Raw genomic sequence first — 17,713 nt, 5'->3', positions numbered from 1 at the left:
GATGGATTCATGGGATGGGCTTAAGCTATAGTTATCTAGATTGATCAACAATTCTCAATCAACAATGAGTTATCTCTAGACAATGATCCTCTCATTCTTGTTAATACATTCTCATGGCAATAACAATCAAGCTTAGATACTCTTAGACCTAGCACTCACTAGCTATTACATATTAAAGCAGGCATTAAAACCCAGATCATTTTTGTCAAAAACCAAACAAAACATCTAATCTCTTAGCATGCTTTATGATAATCTCTAGACTTAGCCTTATCTAACAACTTCGAAATTGGTGTGATGCTAAGAAGTTTAAGATCTATCCTTACCTTCTCAGTATAAGGACAACATAGAGCATATCTAATCTAGAAGAGATGTAATACAATAAAGCTTGATCAATCTAAACACCCATAACCTTTACCCAGCCTAATCCATCCTTAAGATCCTAAGCCACTACTCACAATCACTAAACATGATGAACAAAATCACAAACCCAGAAATCAATGAAACTTGCATGATTAAAAAGACGAGATAGAGATCTACAATATTGAAGAAGAAATCAAACTCAAATTCTTAATACTTAGAAAATTATGGAACCAACAAGTATCAAAGATCTCTTAAAAATATGCAAAAGTGGCTAGAGAATCTAAACAGAAGAAAGCAAAAAGTAGATAATACCCAAAAGGGGTAAATACTAGGTTTTTGTGGCTACAAGATATTATTTCTGACTCTCTCTGACTTGTGGGCGGCCATGAGGTACAAGGGACTTATATAGAAAAGTGGGGAAGCCCTAAATCTGCTAGCAGACAAAATAGGGAGGCGGCTCGGTCAACTCGACCATGTGCTCGGTCGAGTGCTTGGTCGAGTGACCTCTCTTCTACTTCTTCCATCCGGTCGAGTCCTTCTCTGCACACGGTCGAGTGTCTGGTCGAGTGGGCGGTCGAGTGGGCGGTCGAGTGGGCTTCCGGACCTTGATTCTTCAGCTCTAGCTCCCTTGTTTTCTTCACTTGATAGCTCCAATCCTCTTCAGCATTCCTTCCATGCTCCTTAGGATCCAAAATCACATGTTTATGCAAGAAACTATGCAAACACAATGCAAATCTACTCTAATGCATAAACAGTCCTAAAGCTACTCAATAATGGCCAAACTGGATAGTAAATCATGCAAAAGATGTGAATATACTAAGGTAAAACAAGGTGAAATATATGAACATCAAATGAACATCACTTCTTAGCTAATCCAATCTCTTGACAGAAGCTACTCAAACTAAACCACTTCCAAACCAGCTCTCGCTAGAGAAACATGATCAAGCATGGCATGAAAAACAAGTTCATTCTTGTCAACAAACATCCTAGACAACTAATATCTTAGGCTAGGAACTTAAGTATCTGGCACTAGTTGGTCAGACATTTCATCGAACACTTTTTGGGTGCGGAAATGTCTAAAACCTAGTTCCAATTTATCAGAGAGAAACAAGTATTTCTAACTCTAGTCCAAAAGGGAATCATACAAATCAAAGCTTAAAAACTCTACATCCTAAGATCCTCCACCTAATCTATCCCATCCTCAAGAACTACTACACTACTCATATCTGAAAATCATCATCAAGGATACAAACTCAGTAAATATTGAATCAAGCATAGTAAGATAAATAAAAATGAGGTGAACAACTTGTAAAAGAAATCAGATGCAAATACTCAATAAACTCAAAAAAATGTCGGAATACAGAGTCTGAGAACGTTTTTGGTGAATAGGTTAAACCTTCAGGAAAATAGCAAAAACGAGATAAAAGATGTCTTTAGCCAAGACTTAGCAAAATGTATTTATAGTAAAAACACGTAAATCCCTAAAACGTAAAACGACAAGGTGAAGCGTTTGTTTGGGAATCTCCTGAAGCGTGTAAGACGGAACGTCTTCTTGACATGTGCAAACAAGTCGGTGTGCGTCCAGTGGTTCAGCTGCGATGGATCAAATGAGTATGGCTCAAACGGTGTGAGTGAGAGTGGCTCGAGCGTGGTGAGTGAGAGTGGCTCGAACGTGGTGAGTGAGAGTGGCTCGAACGTGGTGAGTGAGAGTGGCCCTATTAAACGGCTCGAAGGAGTGCTCGGAGGTTGGCTTGATCAGTGGTGAGTGAGAGTGGCTCGATCAGACCGCTGGGGTGCGTGGCTTGATCAGATGCTGGGGTGCGTGGCTCGATCAGACAGCTGGAGTGCGTAGCTCGATCAGATGCGCTTCCAACATCTCCTAAATACCTGAAATACTCCGAAATGTACAATGTATGCAAGGATGATGCAAGAACTACCTAAAACTGCAAAGTGTATAGAAAGGACTAGAGAATGATGCAAACCAATGAGTTATCCTAGCTAAATGCATGATAAATATATGCTAAGGAGAGACAAAATATAGACATATCAACTCCCCCAAACTTAATCTTTGCTTGCCCTCACGCAAACAATCAAGAGCAGAGTATGGAAGAGAGGTGTGAAGTTGGGGTCTCAGAACCTAAAACATGCTAAATAAAATAGTTAGAATCAAGGTCCTTTTTTTTAGTTCTATGATGCATGTTGAAGGAACTTTATTTCTTTAATCTACACATGCAATCCTATAACCCACTCCCTTTAACATTCATTAACAGAGAGCCGTGAATCAAGCTATGTAGTGCCGTTGAACTCATTTGGCTAGGGTAAAAGGTCAGAGACAATGATGGTCTCCTTCTCATGTGGTTTCAGAACAAGGTTCTCTCACAAAAAGGAGTTGAGCTTAAGAGAAGGCTAAAGGTTGAAACCAACTGATACATACAAGAGCAGCGCCCTGTCTACCCAAAGAACATTCCAAACTGAAGTTGGTCCTATCTCTACCCTTCATCAGAAACATCATCTCAAACCCATTCTTTCATTCTTTACACTTGGTCTTAGGAGTAGTTCACTTATTATCATTCTAGCGGATTGGGAAATTTTTATCATCAGTAAGGTTCTTTTTCGTCTCTTCTAAGGACTCTAGACATCACTTATTGTCAAAAAAAAAAAAAAAAAAAAATTGTCAAAAAAAAAATGACTCTAGACAACTTAAACATTTTACTTTCTTTTCTTTGTCTAATCTTTTCATTTTATGCCCATAACCAATAACTCATTATTTTGCTCAACCCAAATCTTTTACTAGACTTGTAAACCTTAAAAACGCATCCCCCTCCTAAAGAATTTCTACCCTTTACTTTCTTTTTACTCTTCTTTTTTCTGCACAAATTCATACCCAATACCCAAAATCGAGTTCTCAGCTAGTCCTACTAGTCCGGATAACGCGAACTAGAACTACACATGATCCTACTCTTGTCGGTTAGAACCTAACACTTTCTAACAAGCTCAACTCGGAAAAAGGCCTGACACTCAAGAATACAATTGGCTTGAAAGAAGGGTTGGTTAAAGTTGCGGGGAACTGTTCCAAAGATGGGAATTAGCTACTTGGATTAACCAGGGTGGTAAAAAGGAGAAAGATAATCCAAGTATGTATGTGGTATCCATGAGTTCAACTTCAATGCATAACAGGATAATTGCAAGTCAAGATTAGGTTCAGGTAGATAGGGAATGATATCAATTCGAAACATGCTTCAAGCTTACATTTTCAAGTTCAATCAACAAGCATCAAAGAACTAATAACAAGGGCCTTGATCCTATCCTATTGAATCCAGCATGCTAACAGGGTTACAATCACCATCAACCCCTATGCTAAATGCAGCAACCCTAGACTCAATCCTAATATGCAAGTGCAAACTACATGAACACTCTGTTTTTGTGGAACATTTCGACTTTTTTTTTTTTTTTTAAAGAAATTATGCAAATAAATGAATGCAACTCAAACATGATATGATGCAAAATTTTGAAATAAGAATCACAAAACACAACATCAGATACATCATCTCAAACCCTCCCCCAAACTTAAATTACACAGTCTCCTGTGTAAGAAAAATTTGCAGAATGATTTAAGAATAAAAACACAAACAATGCATGAATGAAATGGTATGTACAGAGGAAAGGTCGAAGTACCTCAGTTGTAGAAGAAGGAGTCCGTGCTCGCCCAAGGAGTTGGTGCATGATACTGGCTCTGTCCTTCACCTTGTTCGGGATCCGCGAGAGTGGCCTCAGCTGGTTGGTCGACTTGCTGCTCAACCGCTTGCATGTTCTGATATGTGTCCGGCTGCTCGTCGCACTGCATGTCGTCGACTCTAGACTCACCATCGTCCGAGACTAACACTACCACATCTGTAGGCTGATAATCACCTTGCTGCTGACCTTGCTGCTCAACCTCCTGCATGCCCTGATAATCACCATGAGCTTCATCTCGCTGCTCAACCTCTTGCTCAGCTTAAGCTGCAGAACGACGCGCTGATCGACGACTTGAGGAGACTCTAGAACCACGCAAACCTTGTCCCCTTCTCTCCATAGATTCATGTAACGAGTGGCGTGAAGGGACGAGTGTAGGCTGACGCTCCCGAGGCACATATGAAGATTTACGTGCTGGAGAGGGAATCGGAGAAGATGTTTGCTCTAGGGTCGCGGAAGGACATCATGGCATTTGTCTGGTGTCCTCGGGGATAGACCTAGGGATGGCGGTTGTGGAAGTCGAGCAGCTAAACTTACGCATGAAGTTCTTGATAGTCTTAGTGAAGCTGCTGAGCGCCTTTTCTCTGGCTTTCCCCCCCTCGCTGAAGCTGGTTGAGGCGTTGATGAGCTGTTCTGACCCCCTTAGCCATTCTTGGGTCTGAGTACTCCTCTAAGATGAAATGCTTTGGGCGGTACTCCTCGGTGTCTTCCTCCATTGGCTCGGCTTCTGCTTCCGCAACATCTACATGATCCTCCTCAGCTTCAGAGTTGTATAGGGTATCCGCAGAAGGAATGAACTCGATATGCTCACCCCCTAAGGTTGTGGTCAACTCGACGCAAGGGAGGAGTAATTTCGAGGGACCGACCGCAGGATGCACAAACTTGTAGAGCAACCGTCAATGCCTCAAACCCCAATCCGAAATGCGTAGCAGTCGCAAGTTGCTGATGTCTATCCAACGTGGTGGGTACGACTCAGAGTGTAGGAAAACGCCAGCAGCCTCAAGGAACCAAGTCAGTACGCCTTCCATGCACATCACTCCGGGAGTGTGGTTGTTGCTGAGTCTCGAGACCCAATTCTTGTATGACATCATGTAGTTGATAAGGTAGAGCGAGACGGAAGTGTTGGATATGTCACATTGCAGCGCGGTGCAATCCATGGCAGTGAATGAGAGTCCCTTAAGCGCCAGATCAATCATCTCAAGCTCACCATTTGTCATGTATCCCTTACTCTCTTTGGCGTAAAATGCATTGTAAATCGCCTTCTGGAAGTAATGCAACACTGAGCTTTGCAGGTTCATCGCTATTGTCTTCGAAGAAGTGAATGTGGGCGCGCTCCCAATTGTTGCCCAGAGTGCGGATATCTCATTCCGATCAAACTGCAGCGTGGTCCCTGTTCCGCTGGGAAATCCAAACATCTCTTCGACGGTTCTGAAGGTGAGAGAGTGTAGAACTAGCCGTGAACGCGAAATGTAATGTAGCCCAGACCTCCATCAGACATCATTCACGGCTCATCCGCATACAGGTGCATCTCCAGAGTACAGAGGAACTGAATTGTCTCCTCCTTGTATCCATTCTTAGGTGTGTCCATGAGTCTCTTCAGATGGCACCGCCTAAACAGATATTGAACATCCTCCACAATCCCGAGTTGCTGCATCGTCTCAACATGGAGATATCTTGTTTCATCGAACTCCAACTGCTGAAACAGCTCGTAGTATTCCTTGGGAGTTAGTTTCGTCTCAGCGCTCTTCCGTCTGACCGATTTTCTGGGAGCTTGTTCTGAGCGCAACGCAGGTTCCTCCTGCTCGTAATCACTCCCTTCCTCGTTTGAGTTTGAAGCTCGTGCCGGTCTTATCCTGTGATTCTTGCTCTTAGAGAGCGGTTTATCTAGTCTGCTTGACCCCGCTGCTTGTGCTGAACCCCCAACGACTTCGTCAACCATGTTCTTCATTTTCAGGAAACGCTTGGCTATGGACTCAGGTGACGATCGTTCTCCACCAACACAACCATATGCTTCTCTCATCTCCTGTATAAGCTCAGTATTTTTTCTGTTTCTTTGAGATGGTGAACTCAAAACGAAACGTTAATATGTTAGTGAGCAAGTAACTAGAGCAAATATGAAATTTAAAACTTGAACAAGCAAAGAGAGGATAAACCGATTGAGTGGAGTAGGTGTGGGCTCGACGGGAAAGTACGTTGGTTCCGAGAGAATGGCTCAAACTGATGACTTCGCAGGGTAGCTTGAACGGGATGTAAGCTGGATCGAGTGGTGGTGTTGCGGTGGTTCGAGCGTTATTGCTTGAAGACTGCTCGATCAGGAGTGCTACGATGGCTCGATCGAGAGTTGAGTCTCAGCTCCAGTTTTAACGAAATCTCGAACGGTACAGGTGAGGAGGGATGGTGATGCAGCGGGTTTGAGTAAAATGCTTTGTTGGCTCAGACGGAATAGTTCTGGGACGGCGGCTCGATGCAGGAATGTGGGTATGGCTCGATCGGGTCTTCTCGGACTCGGCGGAGAATGGCTCGATTGACACTTCACGGGGATGGCTCGAGAGAGGTAGCAACGCAGCAATGGTGACAGTGGCTTGAGAGAGATGGAGGTGGCTCGATCGTGATAGAGCGGAGGCGTTGGAATCTTTGCTCGAGTCGTATAGCGTGGCTTGAGCGAGTGGTCACGGCGGCGAAGAGAGAGCTTTGAAGATGGATCGTACGGACGAGTAGGACATAGTTGATTCAAACGGAACTGGTGACGTTGGCTCGAGAGTGGTGATTGAACCGTGTGATGAGAGTGATGTGCAGTGGCGGTTCGAGCGGTGTCTTTCGGGGCGTGGTGGAAGTGGCTCGAGTGGCGACGATGGTACACGGCTCGATCGGTGATGATGGTGGACGGCTCAAGCGGATGAATCGGCTGTCGAGTCGAGCATAACAGTGAAGACGACGGCTTGATTAACGAGTGGAGGTGGTGAAGAGAGTGTGGCTCGATCGAGTCAGTGAGTTGTCGGTGAGAACGGCATGTTCGAGTGTGATGGCTGAAAGAGCTCGAGCTGACGACATCAAAGGCGGTTTGAGCGGGGTGTTTTGTCGGTACGAGTGGTTACAGGGCGAGTCGAACGGTGATGCAGCTGGAGTCGAGTGTGGAGCTTCGCCGGTGAAGACTCACGGTGGTCGAGCGGAGTGCAGTTCTCTTCGTTAGATCGAGCAAGAGAGAGTGAGTGAAGTGAGAGTTTGTGTTGGTTGGTGAGAGGAAAGAGTAGAGAGTGAAAGGAGGAGGGAGGATTAATTTTAGAGGGAGTGTTCTCGAGTGAGGAGAGGAAAGAAGGAGGGGTAATGGAGTGATTGGGGTGGATGAGATGACACAAAGTCTTTGTGTCTCATGAGAGGAAGCAAGAAGGATGGGAGGTGAAGTGACAAAAGCATTGAAAATTCACGTGGGGGGGGGGGGGAACAAGTACAGTGAAAGGGAGTGAGTGAAGATTGAGTGGAGAGGGAGGGTTCACGTGGGAAGAAGAAGTCTCACCCCACTCTCCTTTTCACTCTGCTTTTCTTTGTATCCTCTATCTTTGTTGTCCATACTCCCTTCTGTAGATTCATGAATACAAGAAAACCAAAAACAAAAATTAAAAGCACAAGGATCCTAAAAAAAAAAGTATTTACAGTGATACCTTTGGGACTTCCTCCCAAGTGAGCTTGTTTAAAGTTCCTAGCTTGACTTTTCAGATTTTTATGCTTTTTGGGGTTTATAGAGGAGCACAGAAGACCCCTCTGGTCAGACTTGATCAGCTAAATATTTCTTGACTAAGTCCAACAAGTACTTAAGCTATGACTTCTTGTGTCATCTTTGAATCAAATGAATGGTAAGTGATTCCTTGATGACTTGGTGTTGCCTCGTTAAAAACCTTTCTAGGTAAACCCATTGGGAAAAACCCTAGACAAGAGAAAAGGAGTGCAACAGTCATATCCCAACAATGAGGTGATTTGACATGATGATGCTTGATCCCTCTTGAACCATTGGACTTCTTAGGGTTAATTTGATGAAGAATAATTAGCCCTTCTCTTTGTGCTTGATCAGAACTCCATTTGGGAAAAGATTCTCCAAGATGATCTTCGTGGACTAGTTTGGAGTGTGGACCGCTTGGTTCGCCATGCTCCCGGTTTGGTTTAGTTCTGATGTCCGCATCATGACCACTTGCATTGTAGGCTCATGATTCATGGTGATGCTGGTCCTGTTACAAAACGTCGGCCTTTCAAATTTGTAAATGTTTTAATGGAGATGGAGGCTTCTACCCTTTTCCGCTTCTCGAAAAAGCTAAAAGGACTAAAACCTCGCTTGCGAAGCTTGGCAAAGTCACGAATGGGGAATCTTGTTATAAAGACAAAGGAGGATTTCACCACTTTGTGCCAGAAGTAACAAACGAACCTGATGCAGCCTTCATCACATGCCATGGAGGAGGAAAATGAGGCTTATAGGCGCTGGGATTTCCTGGCCGGTTTGGAGGAGAAGTATCCCAAGCAGAAGTCTAAGTTGCATTGGTTGCAGGTGGGAGATAGGAACAATAAAACTTTCAATCGAGCTGCTAAAGTGCGTGAAGTACAGAATAATATTCGCGAGATACACTGTCTAGATGGTCGTGTGGTAGTGACGGGGGATGACATTAAAGTAGAGGCTGAGAGACACTTCAGTGAGTTTCTGCAGACCATTCCTACTGATTTTGAGGGTGTCACGGTGGAAGAGTTGGAGAATTTGTTGTCATATCGTTGTTATGTGGCTGAGCATCATTGATGTGAGCGTCGGACGTGGTACAGATCGGACAGATCCGAATGTCTTCGGTCAGGTCGAGCTAGGAGAGGTTTCCCTCGGACAAGGTTCGGTGACTCGACTTGGTGGAAGAAAGGAACGGTGGAACCGGAGTATGAACGCAAAGGAACGAAGGGTTCACAAGATCTGGCCTTGGCTTGTCTTGACCGAGAGGTTGCGAGAGGCTTCGAGCGGCTGCGAGAAGCTTCGGTTGGTTGCGACGCGGAACGGCGGTGGACTCTGGAACTTGCGATACGGATCGATAGTGGTCTTGAGGCTTGCGATGCAGATCGATGGTGGACTCGAGGCTTGCAATAGGGGACTCGACGGTTGCGATGATGGTTCGATGGAGGTTGCGAGGGTTCGCGAAAGAAATGGAACGATGGAAATGAGAATGGATCGAGTGACGACACAAGAGATTTGGCTCTCCTCTTGATACGGTCGCTAACAAATGTTGAACCCAGTTCAAGGTTTGCTAGGGTTCTTTCCCTTAGACAATCCCGGATTGAGCTAATAAGGTGGAGACAAGATCAAAGAATCTCTCTTTGAGAAAAGTTTTATTTCATTCAAGTCTAAGGAGAACAAAGGTTAAGAGAAGGTTTAAATACTTAGGTCAAGAGAGGGCTTAGGGACACGGGGATTCGTAATGATCCGCACACTTGTCCTTAGACGTGTTCTCCTTGTAAATGGAACACGTCGCCTCTGTAAGACTTTCAACTTAAACTCTCAACGGTCTTAAAAGAAAGGAATATTCCAATGTTCGAAATTAAACCAAAAGACTAAGGGAAGAAGGATCCGTCTTTAGCCTTGGCGCGGTAAACGCTTTAGCCTAGGACATTGTGCGTTAAGCTCAATGCCTCATTAAAACCTTCTCCGGTAAACCCAATGGGAAAAACCCGGAGTAAGGAAAAAGAGTACAAATCCCTGCTTAAACGACTTTGGTTGTCGTCACTCTTGGGTAAGAGTAAATACCATTCAGACTGAGTCTTCAAGGTCTTCTTGGATCGGTGGGTGTTGGGTGAATGACCGGACGAACAGGTTGTATACGTTGCTTGGCCGCCTTTGCTGAACTCTTGGAACGTGTCGTGGCTCTCTGGAGGATCGCTGGTGCCTTGGCCGCTTGAGTCTCAGCTGCCTCCGATGCGTCTCGGTCGTGCGCCTCGGACACGTTCGGCGCCCCTCGGTCATCTTGGTCGAGCTCCTGTCCTACGATCACATCAATCATGCTCTTACTAGAGTGGTGTCGGGGGAGGAAATAAAAAAAAAAGCATTGTTCTCTATGCCGTGTGATAAATCTCCATGTCCTAATGTGTTAGCTATTTAATCTTTTTTTGCAAAAGGTTTCTTGCCAAAAGATATCAATACTACCATTCTTGTGCTCATTCCCAAATCTTTGGAAGCAAGGAAAATGAAGGATTATTGGCCTATCTCTTGTTGTAATGTGATTTATAAGGTGATCTCTAATGTACTCGCCAATACACTTAAGTGTGTGCTTCCAAACTATATCTCTGGAAATCAGTCTGCATTTGTTCAAGACAGATTGTTGATTAAGAATGTGTTGTTGGCTACGGAGCTGGTTAAGGATTACCACAAGGATTCTATATCAAGTCGTTGTGGAATCAAAATTGATATTTCCAAAGCTCTCTCAGCAATGCAGTTTCCGCCGCTATTCATTCATTGGTTAATGCTTTGCATCTCTACAGCTTCATTCTCAGTGCAAGTGAATGGTGAACTTGCGGGGTTTTTTCGGAGCTCTAGAGATCTTCGTCAAGGTTGCTCCCTATCGCCATATCTTTTCGTCATTTGTATGGATGTTCTATCGAAAATGCTTCACAAGGCAGCTGGAGAGAGGTTGTTTGGTTACCACCCACCGTGTAGACAGCTTGGACTCACTCACTTAAGTTTCACGGATGATCTCATGGTGCTAACGGATGGCCAGCTGCGTTCTATCACCGGAATTATTGATGTGTTTACGGAGTTTGCAAATATTTCAGGGTTAAGGATCAATATGGAAAAATCTACAATTTATTTGGCTGGAGATTCGGTTCCACCAGCGTCTCATCTCCCGTTTGCAGTAGGTCATCTGCCGGTTCGATATCTCGGTCTCCCACTAGTAACTAAGCAACTCTCAATTGCAGATTGTTCTCCTTTGCTTGAGCAACTTCGGAAGCGTATAGGATCTTGGACAGCTTGTCATCTCTCTTACGCGGGTAGCTTTAATCTGATTTCCTTTGTCCTTTTGAGTGTGTCACTTTTGGCTTGGTGCTTATTGTCTGCTTTAGAGACTCGGGATCACTTATTATTTGGAGATTTTGGGTGATTTGTAGCGTTTCTTGGTGAGATCTGAGGCTTAGAACGTTGTAGGAGCTTCCTAGGAGCGTTTTCTTCTTGTGTTTAGGTTCAGATTCGTCTTGGCAAAGGTAAGTGCAGGACAATGGCTTATCTAAGCTAGAGAACTCTCTAATTTGCTTGTTGTGTGTTGTTAGACTTGTTAGATCGTTGTTCTGGATGTTAGGAAGCTTTCTTGTGGCTTGGGATCGAGTTACGTGGTTGTAGGAACGAAGATCCGACGAGAAGCTTCAGAGGAAAACGATGCTCGGCATTGCATCGGTCGATGCACTTTGTGCGTTGGTCGATGCAGATGCGAGGACGGCGCGTAAACTCTAAGGTTTTCGTGTTATGTCGAGCATGCGTCGGTCGACGCATTGGGAGCATCGGTCGACGCATTGGGAGCATCGGTCGATGCAAGTTATCCTTGCATCGGTCGAACCAGATCTTGCGTCGGTCGACGCAACCTCCATTTGGTATCGGTCGATGCAGAGTCCTTGTTTATTATTGTTGATTGTTGATTGTTTGCTTGTGTGTATAGCCCAGTAAATGGGAGGATTGCCTTACTGAGTGTTTATAAAATACTCATGCATTGCAATATGTGTTTGTGGTGCAGGTAAAGGCAAAGTGTGATCGTGGAATAGAGGTAATGAAGAGGAGGATGTTCTAGGGACTCGGTTTGATGTTTTCTGGCTTTGCTAGGTCGACCGAGCACAGGTTGAGTTGACCGAGCTGTTGACTACTTTGACTTTTTCTATTTTTAGGGCTTCCACTCCCCTACTATATAAAGCCTTGTACCTGCAGCGACCAAAGTGTACAGCTTTTTAGATATTCTCTAAACCTAGTTTTTACCTTTTTTAGCTTTATTCCTTTTGCATTTTTATTTTTAGATCTTGTACTTTCTTAAGAAAGAAGACTAGATTCTTATATTTTGTTGGTTCTATAACTTTCAAGATATTGAGAATTTGAGTTTCATTTCTTCATCAATATTATAGATCTTTGTTTTATCTTTCTAATGATGCAAGTTTCAACATTTATAGGGTTTTTGACTTTGTTCATCATGTATTGTTGTGAGTAGTTTGCTTAGGATCTTGAGGATGGGTTAGGATGGATTGAGCTTGTGGTTTATTTGATTTGGTCAAGCTTGATTGTTGTAGATCTCTTCTAGGCTAGATGTTCTTAATGCTGATCCTATATCTGAGAGGGTAGGGTTTGATCTCAAGTATCTTAGCATCACACCAATGTTTAAGAAGCATAGATAAGGCTAGATCTAGAGCTTACCATTAGGCTTGCTAAGAGCTTAGAGGTCTTGTTTGGTTTGAGATGTATTGCTTAATGCCTGCTTGTGTAGTTTCTTTACTATGTGAGAACAAGTCTAGAAATGCATAGGTTTGATTGTTTCTTGCCATGAGAGTGGATTAAACATGTCTTAGAATAGTATGTCTAGAGATTAGCTCAAGTAGATTGCTTGAGGTTTGTTGATCAAGTTAAATAACCACAATGATTAGTTCATCCCATGAATCCATCCGTAGGACCTTCTTTGTTTATTGAAATCTTAGTCTTAATCCCGTTGCTTGCTTGTTGTTTGATTCGTTCTTGCATTGCTCTGTTTTTATTGTGTTGCTCTGTTTTCACGTTCAGTCTAGCTCGACCACCCACTCGACCTACACTCGGTCGAGTGCATGCTCGAGTTCATCCCCAGAACTCGTGTTTATGATTTGTGATTGTCTTGTTTCATTCCAGTTGCATTCATTTAGTTTCCTGTTCATTATTGTCTTGCATTAGTTCATCATAGTAGTTTCTATTTCTGTAGTTAGCATCATTACTGTTATAATCATTCTGTTTCATTTGCATTTAGTTCTTAGTTCTTGTAGTTTACTTTCTTCATTTTAAATTTTCATCTTAGGATTGTTAGTGACAAGCAATCTTTACATTTGTCTTAACTTAGATTCATATGAATATCTTAATTGTTCACAAACACTCATTTAGGATTGATACCTCTTATACTGCAACAGCATAAAGGGGATTGAAACACCCATCTATCATTCCATTCATATCACCATTGCATCATCTCACCATCATTTCACCACCATCAAAATAAGCTTGTTTCAATTTGGCGCCGTTGCCCATTTGAGTGTGTTTTTGTGACATTTAGGATCCATATTAGTCTAAGATTAAGTTCGTTTATACACTTGAATCTTCTGTTGCTAGGTTGAAGTTCCATTTCAGGTACCACTCGACCAGTCACTCGACCACCACTCGACCGAGCAGTGATCGAGCACTTGATCGAGTCAGAAGCCGTGTACATTTGGCCACCAATTCCCAGTCGACTTGACACCCCAGACGAGCCTGAGCTCAATTGTGAACCTGTTCGAGTCTGTACTCGCGTTTGTTGATGCACACAAGGTCTAAAGGAAAAGACAATCTTCAAAGGCCTACTGACAACATCCACAAGTTGCACAAGGGTTTGGGAAATCAGAGAAGAAGGGTAGTTCCAGTTCAGCAAGAGGATCAAGTATTCATGGAGCAACAATCTAACCATGAGCAGAGACCTAGGCACATTGGTGCTGGAGATGCACCCAACACCCACAACCAAAGGGCTGGAATTGTGCCTCCAACTGTAGCAAACAACAACTTTGAGATAAAGAGTGGATTGATCTCCATGATCCAGGCCAACAAATTTCATGGATTGCCAATGGAGGATCCACTAGATCATTTGGATGAGTTTGATAGAATCTGTGGCCTAACCAAGATAAATGGAGTAAGTGAAGATGGTTTCAAGTTGAGGCTATTTCCATTCTCACTTGGAGACAAGGCTCACCTTTGGGAGAAGACTCTTCCCACAGGAGTAATTACCACTTGGGATGGTTGCAAGAAGGCCTTCTTGGCCAAGTTCTTCTCAAATGCTAGGACAGCTAGGTTGAGGAATGAAATTTCTGGGTTTGCTCAAAGGAACAATGAGACCTTTTGTGAGGCATGGGAGAGGTTTAAAGGATATCAAACTCAGTGTCCTCACCATGGTTTCAGCAATGAGTCCCTCCTTAGCACCTTATATAGAGGAGTACTTCCCAAGATCAGGATGCTTCTTGACACAGCTTCTAATGGCAACTTCCTTAACAAGAATGTGGAAGAAGGCTGGGAATTGGTAGAGAATCTTGCCCAGTCTGATGGCAACTATAATGAGGATTATGATAGGACCATAAGGAGTTCCTCAACTGATCAAGAGGACAAGTATAAGAAGGATTTGAAGATGGTCAATGAAAAACTTGACAAGATACTCCTAAGCCAGTCCAAGTCCATTCACTTCATTGGTGAAGAAGAAGCTCCAGTTCAAGAAGGGGAGAATGAGTTTGCTGAGTTGTGCTACATGCAAAACCAGGGAGGATTCAAAGGCTACAACCAAGGAGGTTTCAAGAACAACAATCTATCTTATAGGAGTACCAATGTAGCTAATCCTCAAGACCAAGTCTACCCACCTCAACAGCTTCAACAACAACAAAACTACATCCCCAAACAACAACATCAAGTGTTCTAGCCTCAGTTGTGTCCCCCACCAGGGTTTCAGACTAACCAAGGCCAGGAACAAGACTTAAGAGCCATGATGCAGCAGTTGTTGATTTGGCAAACACAAGGAAAGATTGAGGAAGCCAAGCAGTTTGCTGAATTGAATCAAAGGTTAACATCACAGTACAATGATCTCAACATGAAGTTTGAAGGTCTTAATTCTAGAGTGAAGTATATGGAGAGTAACATTGCCTCTACTTCAGCTCCAAAACCCAACCAACGCCCTGGAAAAGCTGTTCAAAATCAAAGGGAGTTCACAGCCAAAGCCATTCAAATTCATGAGGAAGAAGTCACTGAGGACAGTGAAGTCCAAGTTTGGGGGAATTCATTAGTTACTGAAGCCCCAAGTGACGTTTGTGCAAAGCAAATGGAGGTCGACGTTGCACTCGACCAAGTGCTCGAGCAGTCACTCGACCGTGTGCATGCTCGAGTGGTCGATCGAGCTGGAGACTCCGAAGCTGTTAAACCTACTAAGTACATTCCTCCTGCCTACAAGCCTCCACTACCATTCCCAGTGCGTTTCAAAGCACAGAGGATTAGGGAGCTTAGGGAAATCATAGAGAGAAAGGAAATGTTGGCTAAGCAACTAGAGGAAGCAAGGGTTTTGAAGGAAGAAGCTTTGGTTGAGAAGCAAGAGAAAGTGTTGGCTGTACAAGAGGTCATCATAGCTTACCAAGAAGAGGAGAGAGAACCTGCCTTGGAACAGTATGAACCATATCCTCTCTATAGGGATTTCTTGCTTGATTTGTCAAAGAAGAAGGCTCATGCTCAAGATGAGAAGGATCTTGAGGACCTTGGAGGAGTGATCATCCCACTTAAGCTTAAAGATCCAGATCCTTTTTATCTGCCTTGCACAATCAGTTATCTTCACTACAACCAATGCCTTTGTGATTTGGGGGTCAAATAGAGAGGTAGTTGGAAGGTTGGAGAATGTCCCAATCAAGATAGGGAAGGCAAGGGTTCATACAGATTTTGTGGTACTTGAAATGGACAAGGAACCAGAAGATCTAATCATCCTTGGGAGACCATTCTTAGCCACTGTGGGAGCAGTTATTGATGTCAAGGAAGGGCTTGTGAACTTGAACATTGCTGAGGATGTAGTTATGAAGTTCAACATCTACAATCCAACCAGCCTTCCCACCATTGATGATCAGCCTTTTACTATCAAGGACAAAGGTGGTCAAGAAGGGTTAAGTGATAAGGCAACTTCAAAGGCTGAGCTCCTACTTCAAGAAGATTCTGTGGAAAAGCTTATGAGGTCAGTTCAAGAGTTGACTAGTATGGTTGAGGATCTCCAAGTTAAGCTGAACAAGAGGTCTTTGAGGAAAGCAAGACCAAGGCTCAAATTTAAGAAGAAGTATGGTTTGAGTGTTAAGGGTGAGGTTATCAAGGATCAACTTCACAGTGACCAAGAGGTTCCAGGGAGGATTTCATCACCTCCTTGGTATCTAGATCAAGTCTAAGAAGGAAACCAAAGTCAAGTTTAGTGACTTTAAACAAGCTCACTAGGGAGGAAGTCCCTAAGGTATCCTTTGTAAATATGCTTTAATTTCTTAGTAGTTTTGATGTGTTTTCTTTTATGTTTTTGTTGGACAGGCTTTTAGGTGAAAATGTAGTTGGGTAAGGAGAGATGTGGACTTGGAGAAGGAGACTCGCAAGCCCACTCGACCAGGTCACGAGAGGTACTCGACCGAGCTGGATAAGAAGTGAGGCCCATTCGATTCCCATTCTTCTAGAATGATCGAGTGGAGGGAGAAAAGGAAGAAAAATTTTGAATTTTCAAACTTGGATCAAGGAGCTCGACCACGTGCTGGTCGAGTGTGGGGTCGAGTGGCAGCCAAAAGCAAGTCAAAGATTCCCAATTCAAATTTGAATGGTATGGACGCTCCACCCTTGTCTCCTTGTCCCCTTAGCTTCTTTATATAGCCCTTGCACGAGATTGTACTTCTCATACTCTCTCATTTGCTCAAAACATTTAAATTCAAGCTTTAAAATCTCTTTCAAAATTCATCTCTTGCTCAAGCTTTGTTCTTTCAAGTTTTTGGGTCACTAACCTATTAACTTTGAGCTTTGAGTCTATTCCTTTCAGTTACTATTGAAAATGTCTTCTAAGATCACCAGGAAGTCTCACCAAACCGCTGCAAGATCCATGGAACGTCGTGATGCTGACCTTGAATCAAGAGGTGAAGCTGGGAGAGTCACTCGACGGACCACTCGATCGACCACTCGACCGAGTGGCGGGTCGAGCAGCAGGTCGAGCCAGGTGCCGCGTACAAGGAGAGAGCCAGTTGAGGAGGATCCTGAGAGGACCGAAAGTGAGGAGGAAAGGGAGCCTACTCTTAATGAGTTTATGAGGAGGCACAAGGCCAAAGGGAAGAGGCCAGCTGTTGAAATTGAACAAGAGGAGAGTGAAGAAAGTGAAGAAGAGAGTGAAGAAGATGAGTTAGTTGATGATGGAGAAGCTGAGTCTTGTGGATTGACAAAGAGGCATCTGTATGATGCCTTCATGAGGATGGAGTTCTTGGGAACAAGGTATCCACACAAGGAAACCATGGAGAAGCTTGCTATTGATGAGGATGTGGAGTATCTCTTTGAGAAGAGCAATCTCACCAAGTTTATGGGGCTTTGCATGGAGGGTTTCAAAGAGGAGAGCTGTGAGTTCCTTGCCACTGTCAAGATGGCTACATATGCAAAGAAGGATGCTGAGCTTGGAGCTGGTCATATCAAATTCACAATCAAGGGGAAGCGGTATGAGCTTTCCATGAAGGAGATAGCCAATGCTTTTGGTTTTGAAATTGGGAGCAATAGGAGTTTGATGGTTTCAAGAGAAAAGTTGTATGCTGTGTGGGAAACCATTGGGGACAACAAGCTCTACTCATCCTCCAACTCCAAGAGCTCAAGGATAAGGAGCCTAGTCCTAAGGTACTTCCATAAGGC

The 17,713-nt window shown here is 43.7% G+C and overlaps 1 non-coding gene across 1 annotated transcript; it reads right to left on the bottom strand.

Moving 5' to 3' along the window:
- Positions 1-14,129: 14,129 nt before the first annotated feature.
- On the bottom strand, positions 14,130-14,236 carry LOC147926452 (small nucleolar RNA R71). The gene has a single exon (XR_015583163.1). It is a non-coding gene; the product is annotated as a small nucleolar RNA R71 (small nucleolar RNA).
- Positions 14,237-17,713: the final 3,477 nt, after the last annotated feature.

Source organism: Camelina sativa, chromosome 15 (genome assembly GCF_030686135.1).
Source record: "Camelina sativa cultivar CO46 ecotype springtype chromosome 15, ASM3068613v1".
Classification (NCBI taxonomy): domain Eukaryota; kingdom Viridiplantae; phylum Streptophyta; class Magnoliopsida; order Brassicales; family Brassicaceae; genus Camelina; species Camelina sativa.
This window is presented reverse-complemented; position numbering and strand designations above follow the sequence as displayed.